This window comes from Polypterus senegalus, chromosome 18 (genome assembly GCF_016835505.1).
Source record: "Polypterus senegalus isolate Bchr_013 chromosome 18, ASM1683550v1, whole genome shotgun sequence".
NCBI lineage: Eukaryota > Metazoa > Chordata > Cladistia > Polypteriformes > Polypteridae > Polypterus > Polypterus senegalus.
In genome coordinates, this window is record NC_053171.1 from 78,817,978 (window position 1) to 78,825,152 (window position 7,175).

Sequence of the window (7,175 nt, forward strand, 5' to 3'; positions counted from 1 at the left end):
TGTATTTCTTAGCAATGAAGATCAGTTTTGTATGATGGGTAGTAGATATCTTTGGACATATCTGGAGCAACAATGTCAACAGAAAACAATTGAGATCTTTTTCCAGGAGGTGTCATTGGTGCTAAGCCACCCTGAATAGGGCTGAGTGAATGGTCGCTCTCAATACATCTCCAAATTAAGAGCACTTGACTCTTTTTCCTCAAGTCAGGAGACTGAAGATGTATTGTTCCCCAGTAAATAAAAGGCCCACCATGCATCTTCTGTTACACTCTGTAGAGGAGACACATGCATATTCAGTTGTATGCATTGCAGCTCTCATTAAATGTGTGTAAAGCAGATTTTTATACACAGTCCAAGTACAGGGATACACTTGCAGGTTTCAGTAACTAGATGGGAGAATCCACATAAATGCTTCCCTTTTCACTATAGCAGGAATGCTTACAAGCTGGTCTGATACATGCTGTCTACAGATACCCTGTAGGAGGAGAGAAGCCCCATCAATGATCATGAACAACAAACCTAACTTCCACAGCACCAAGCTGGCGATTGAGAGTAGACTTTGGGAAATAACTCATGTTTCCCTCTCACATCACACAAGCATCTTTGTGGCGAGACCTAATCATCTTTTCAGATTCCTCTAAGTAGATGACCATGTGGGAACTGGAAGTGCCATGGGAAGGACACATGGAGATGGCCTATGACAGAAAACTTGCTAAACAAATATCAGCAGCTAGAGGAACAGTTTAGGAGGTTGGACTGCTTATTGTGTTCCATTTGAGGTGGGCTGTTGAGGTTTTGCAGGGTGCTCCCTATGTAAAGCTCTAATAGGCTTGGAAATTTCTAGAGCAGCAAAGAGTGGGGTCTTACATTCCATTATTGAAGCTACACAAAAAGCCAATAGGTGGTTTTGGATAAAGAGGGCAGGCCTGTGGCTCATTGCTGCTGGGACACAAGCCAGGACTTGACCAACCCCAGCTGAGTCACCTAAATGAAAGACCCCAAACCCCCAATGACCTCAGAAACATTACTGATGATGTGTCCCAACGCACCCGAGAGGTGTATCTGACAACCTGGTGTTGAAACATTGCAATGCTATATTGAGTCTTCCAAGCCATATGTGACAGGTGTGGAGTACATCATAGGTCTACCATTTAGAACCTTAACTACGGACTTGAGGACACACTCTAATTGCTGGTATGCTTAATTCTTGCTGTTAATGTTAGAGTCCCTTTGAACACGCAGTCCATTTTTCATTCTTTACTGTACATTTCATACCAGTGGTCATTGCCTTTTACTTTCCTTCTATATATTGTTTTCAATAATGATTTTTTGATGAATACATGGATGGGGCAATGGTTCTGTCTTTTAAACATGCATCAATGCTCATTACCTTGTACATCCTTCTCAGCTGTAAAGAAAAAAAGGAAATAATTAAAAAACAGAACTAGCAAGTTCAGCTAAATTAAAGATACAAGAAGTGTGACTTACACCTCAGCTAATTTATGACATTACAGGCATTGCATTAACTAATCTTTAAAACAGATGATAGAATAAATCAATAATAGTTTGTTTGTTCATTAAGACATTAATGGTTATGAAAAAAACAGCATCCATAATGGGTCCCCAGGAGCGGCGCTTTTCAGAACACTTAATTTTGAAGTGGTCATCAGTGGCATTTTTGTCATGGAAATTCTTGTGAAAATAGACTGAACTGGGAGAGAAAGATCCTACCAGAATGTATAGAGCCATCCAGAGAAACCATGTGTGTGTCCATATGTGTGAGACAGCAAGTGAGGCGATTAAGAATTTAAAGAGGCACACTTCTCTGCTTAAATCTTTTGGCCTGACTATGTGGCCACCATTGATCTTAGGGAGGGATCCTGACTTGGATTGGCTCATGGCATTGGGGAATGTTAATGCTGATGGTGTAGCTTCTGACCTTAAGTGAGCTGTTTTGAGGTGAAGTGAGCAGCATGAATGTGTGGGCAGGTGACACAGCAGATAAAAGACCATTGGGGCTGCATGGTAGGGGCCATGGAAGATCAGAGCAGCAACTGCAGCACTGTCAGGCAGGGAGGTAGGTGACCTCCGATAAACCTCACATGATTGAGCCAGGGTGAGACACTGTGTTGCAAAATGTATCAGGCTACCAGCACCATTAATGATACAATGCCAGCTGAGTAAGACTCAGAAAACCAAAGGAAGTGAAGATCTATCAATATTTTGGACGTACAGTACAACCACCAAAGCCAATACTGAATCTCAACATCAAATACTCAATATTAAAAAGCAGAAATGAAAATGTATATTCATATTTTTGTTTTATGGGCAAAGTGCTAAATCATATTTTACATACATAATCGACTACATCTATAATAATGAAGACAAGTGATGACTACTCCGAAATAGCAATATGTGCATGTTCACCAAAAATTGTCACAAAAAAATTAATCAGTGGGTCACTTAAAAGAACTCCAGCCTTCAAGCCCCAGGAAGGAACTGAAAAGTTTAAGATACACATTCCACACACATTTGAGCAAAGATATGGTAAGGACACTGCAGGCCTTCCCCAGCAGCAATGCATGCCACAAAGACAATTTCACGTACTCCAAAGAGTAATATTTTTCTAGTTAAGAAATTGTATCGGGCATGTTATAGAAAATTGGAAAAACGTGATTATGGCAACTATGTTGAGCTTTCTGTTAACATTTTTATAACATGTTTGAGGTGGGTTTACTGCTCATTTAATTTTTGCACAATAGTACCATCTGCTGGGAGGTTGGAAGGCCAGTGCCTTAATTCCCCTTAATGCAGTGATGCTACTGGTGGTCATGGGAAACAAAATAGTAATAGCTGTTACATTAACTTAGGAGGTGTCAGAATATAGGTTTTAAATATTTGATTTTTAGATTGTGCCAGGGAAAAAAAAGAGAAAATTGCTGTTCAGCTTCACAGCTCCACATCATGGTCACTGTCTGATTGAAGCTTTCTCATTGTCTTTGTGTCCTTGTTTGTTTTCTCTGACTGGCCTCATTTCCACAAACTTTTAAAAAATATGTGTGTTAGGCTACTGAATGACTCTAAATTAGTTCACTATGACTGAATGCGCCCTATGATGGACTGGCAGAACATCTGTACTCTTACAAATAATGCTTCTTTAATGGTGGCACTTTACTGCATTGCATGTCCTCATTTTCTTGACAGTGAACCATTTCATTCTGGGAAGGGTTCATTGCTTAGGACATTTTGTGTGTGTGTGTGTTTCACAAAAGTTCCTAATATGTGAACAAAACAGAAATCTTTAATGCACATTAGGCTACCTGGCAGAGTACAAGTGATGAAGAAAATGTGATCTTGGCCCGGGTTTACTGTACGCATTAAGAGTTCTTTTAAAATCAGAAACCCATTGGTATTTCACAAATCTTTTATCAGCTATTCATAGCTATTTATGGATCCAGTTAGAGATCTGCTGTAAATAATTAAAAGTTCTTCCTGGAAAGGTCGTGTGTATGGCTCTTTTTGGTCCCCCTATAGCATCTCTCTGAAGAACAAACCTGGCACCTTTATTAGGGGTGTAGAGCTGGCTTCTCTGCTGTACTGTCATGAGAGCTTCTGGACTTAAACAGCACCGCAATCAAATAAGCAGGTTTAGAGGACAGATGTGGGGCCTGGCGTGAGAGAGGGTCCCCAGCAACAGCTGGCATCCTCTCCAGACACGACTCGTGCTTGCTGATGCTGGAATACGCTCAGAACTGTCATAACCACACGGTGAAAAAAACAGGCTCAGAAAATAGATGGATGAGGGGCAGGCATACTTAATTAATTATTTTTATTTTGTGTCCCTGACTCAAAGGTTTCTTCGCATTTACCAAATACAATTCTGAGCATAGAAAGTACTTCCAATATTTCAGATTTGCTGCAGAAAACCAGCAGTCAAGTCAAGTGAAGGGGATTGTGAAGTGAAGGCAATGAAAGACTGGCCATCTAGCTCTATGAAGATGATCACTTGTGTTCTGTTTTGGGTGGTGTTTTACTCCTGTTTTTGACACCCACTGCATGTCTGATTTTTGTGAATTTTCCATTGGGATTAATAAAGTATCTATCTATCTATCTATTATATAATGCTTTTCACATCTATCTATCTATCTATCTATCTATCTATCTATCGTATAGTGTATTTCACATCTATCTATCTATCTATCTATCTATCTATCTATCTATCTATCTATCTATCTATCTATCTATCTATCTATCTATCTATCTACCTAGGTCTAGCATACCTCTCTCTGAATTGCCTTTCCCAAGATTTCTTCCAATATTTTCCATATGAGGCTTTCTGGGTGTTTTTTCTGGTCTTCTTAGCGAGTCAAGGCTGGTGGGCTATCAGAAAAGAGGGCTTGTTAAAGCCCATTGAGGCATTCTTTGTGTTATTTTGGGCTATACAAGAAATAATTTGTTGTTGTTACTGTCATTTGTACATTTACAATGAAATTCTTGATTACATGTTTCCTCATAACAGTTGACAAAAATACCATACCAAAAAAAATACATTCATTAAATAAATAAAAAGTATACATAGTATGCAACATACAGAATATAGCTATTCAATTAAGCACAGCATATACAAAATGCTTTTGGAAGTATTGTATATATTAAACAATATATTTTATGTAACATGACAGTGTTTTTTGACTTGCGAAATCTGGTATTATAATTGACTATTCATTATTCTTTTGCTCTGTAGACAGAAGCAGAGTATGAAACTACTGATGTGAATGCCAGGGGTCCTGAAAGGACGAGTGAGAAAAGTGACCACACACAATACCTTAGGCTTGAGTAATACTCTAACTAATAATAATAATAATAATAATAATAATAATAATAATAATAATAATAATAATAATAATAAACCTTTATTAAAATAAAACATGAGATTTTCCAGTTGGCTATACAAACCTAAATATATAAAAAAAAACCTGACAAATCCAGCCCATGACTTTCCTTTAATTGATCCTTTTTAGACTTTGCCTCCATCTCAATACTTCCCTATTTATGTACTGTATGTGTACACATATATATACTGTAGTTATATCTGACAGTTACATCTGCAGAAGTGAATTTACTCTACAGATCTGCTCAAAATCAAGAGGCTTCTAGCATTTTACAATAATAAATGTACCAAATGTCATTTGCTTCATTAACAGCCTGACACACAGATAGACATACGTCATTGACGGACAGAAGGACATCCCTTTGAATTTTGCTTAGCGATGCCCTAAACGTGTAACTCCTTTGAAAACTAAAAACTTAATATGTAGGACTTAACCACAATACTTCTCTTGAACTATTGATATCACCAAAGGCATACTGTATGTAGGTATCTATTTAGAGCAAAATCCATGTAGACGATTCTGCACAAACTCAATAAAATAGCATTTTGTAATGCCACTGTTGTAATTCAGGCAGACTGATTTGTTTTAAAGTTATCATGTCCACAGCCCCACATCCTGACTCACAGACAGACAGACACACAGCTAGCTCACATCCAAGGGATGCCTAAAAAATGCAAATCGGTTGGAAGGTCTCAGTTAAAGTTTTGACCCCTTCCCTATGTTATGGTACGTGTAATTATCTCTGCGGAACAAAATGTGCTGGAGGGATTTTGTGAACAATTATCCGGCTTCTGGGTATTTTGGAATGTTAATAAATGTGCCAATTTTAATTGAAACTGAACGATGTGTTTTTGAGTTATTGTGCTCGCACACTCACACCTTAAAACATAGACAACAGATATAAAGACATACATCACTCCAAAAGTGAGCAAATCGTGTTCATGGATATAAACTTCCCCTGTATATATAAACAGCTAAATTAAAATAAAACCTTAGGCAATTTTGTTTATTATTTTGATGTGCATAGAGTAGAAACAAATTCTAGAAATGTTTACTAAAATTAATTTGTTTAGTCATTTGGTCAACAAAGAAAAGTGCACAATTGGCCACTCGGCCTGCTATACATACCTTCACAATTAGTTTTTCAAGAAAGTGGGCATTTGAAATTGTTCCCATATCCTTCTGCAACAAGAAGGACATGCATTTAGACAACACCACATTTTCGTCCAAAAAGCTATCCTGATAATAGTGTCAGAACCTTTAACTAAATCACATTTGTGTAGAGAATGCAGTCTATCAATGAGCTATTCATGTCCAAAAAAATTAAACAAAAGTGTCTAAATACAAGGTAATAGAAAGCAAACTGTAATTACCACACGATTTTCTCAATGACACCAGCTTTGGAAATATTTAGTGTTTTTTGCCCATCTGTGTTGTGCTGCAGCCTCCCAACTGCGGGGTGTATGAAAGTGGCGCAGGCTTTGGGTTAAAAGAGCTGCTTTTCAAAGTGCATCACATCAAACTGACATTGGAAGGTATCGCGATGGCGCTTTACACTCAGCTGGGATTAATTAGCGGTATTAAAGGTTCTATTAAAATGCCAATGCTTCACTGCCTGGGTCTGACCTTTCAGATTTCGGCGTCCTCATACACTGGCGCTGCCTATAATGACTTAAATGAGGGTAAAGTGACCAGTCGGACTAAATTCTTAATTACCCAAACCTCCTTAAAAAAAGCTTCCGCAACTGAAATTACCCAACTCCGTTATTTTCTTTTCTTTCTTGTTTTTTGAATGTTGTAGCTCAAGGCCATCTGTTAACATTTCACTATGGGGGTGGGAATAATGTCAGCAAAAACATTCTGGAGAGAAAAATATCCACAACCTTTACATGTGAAAAAAATAAATTTACAGTAAATGCCAGACGTAGCCCTTTGGACATTCATCCCGTCGATCTCAAGGAGGTGGTGGAGGACAGTGACGACAGTTTACGTGGGACACTGTCACACGTAAAGGGACAAAGCTGTGTCTTTAGGATGTGGGACCAAACCGAACATGTTCATCGCATTTTCTTGAGAAATAATACTTTGCCGTTTTTATCTCTATAATAAAAATGATCATTCAGTGAATTAAACTATTTTTTTCCTCCAAGAACACTTACGTGTGCACAGTGTAAATGCAATTGGAAGGAATTCCAAACAGAACACTGGATAACCGGCGATCCAAATTCAGCCCCCCATCCCAATTTGAATTATTAATGATCATATTTAGTTTATCCGTTCAGC

At 38.1% G+C, this 7,175-nt stretch overlaps 1 long non-coding RNA gene across 1 annotated transcript; it reads right to left on the reverse strand.

Annotated features, from left to right (window-relative positions):
• Nucleotides 1-445: 445 nt before the first annotated feature.
• On the reverse strand, nucleotides 446-6,058 carry LOC120518266. The gene is made up of 3 exons (XR_005631220.1): nucleotides 6,021-6,058; nucleotides 1,391-1,408; nucleotides 446-475 (listed from the first exon to the last, which is right to left on the reverse strand). It is a non-coding gene; the product is annotated as an uncharacterized LOC120518266 (long non-coding RNA).
• Between the last annotated feature and the right edge of the window lie 1,117 nt (nucleotides 6,059-7,175).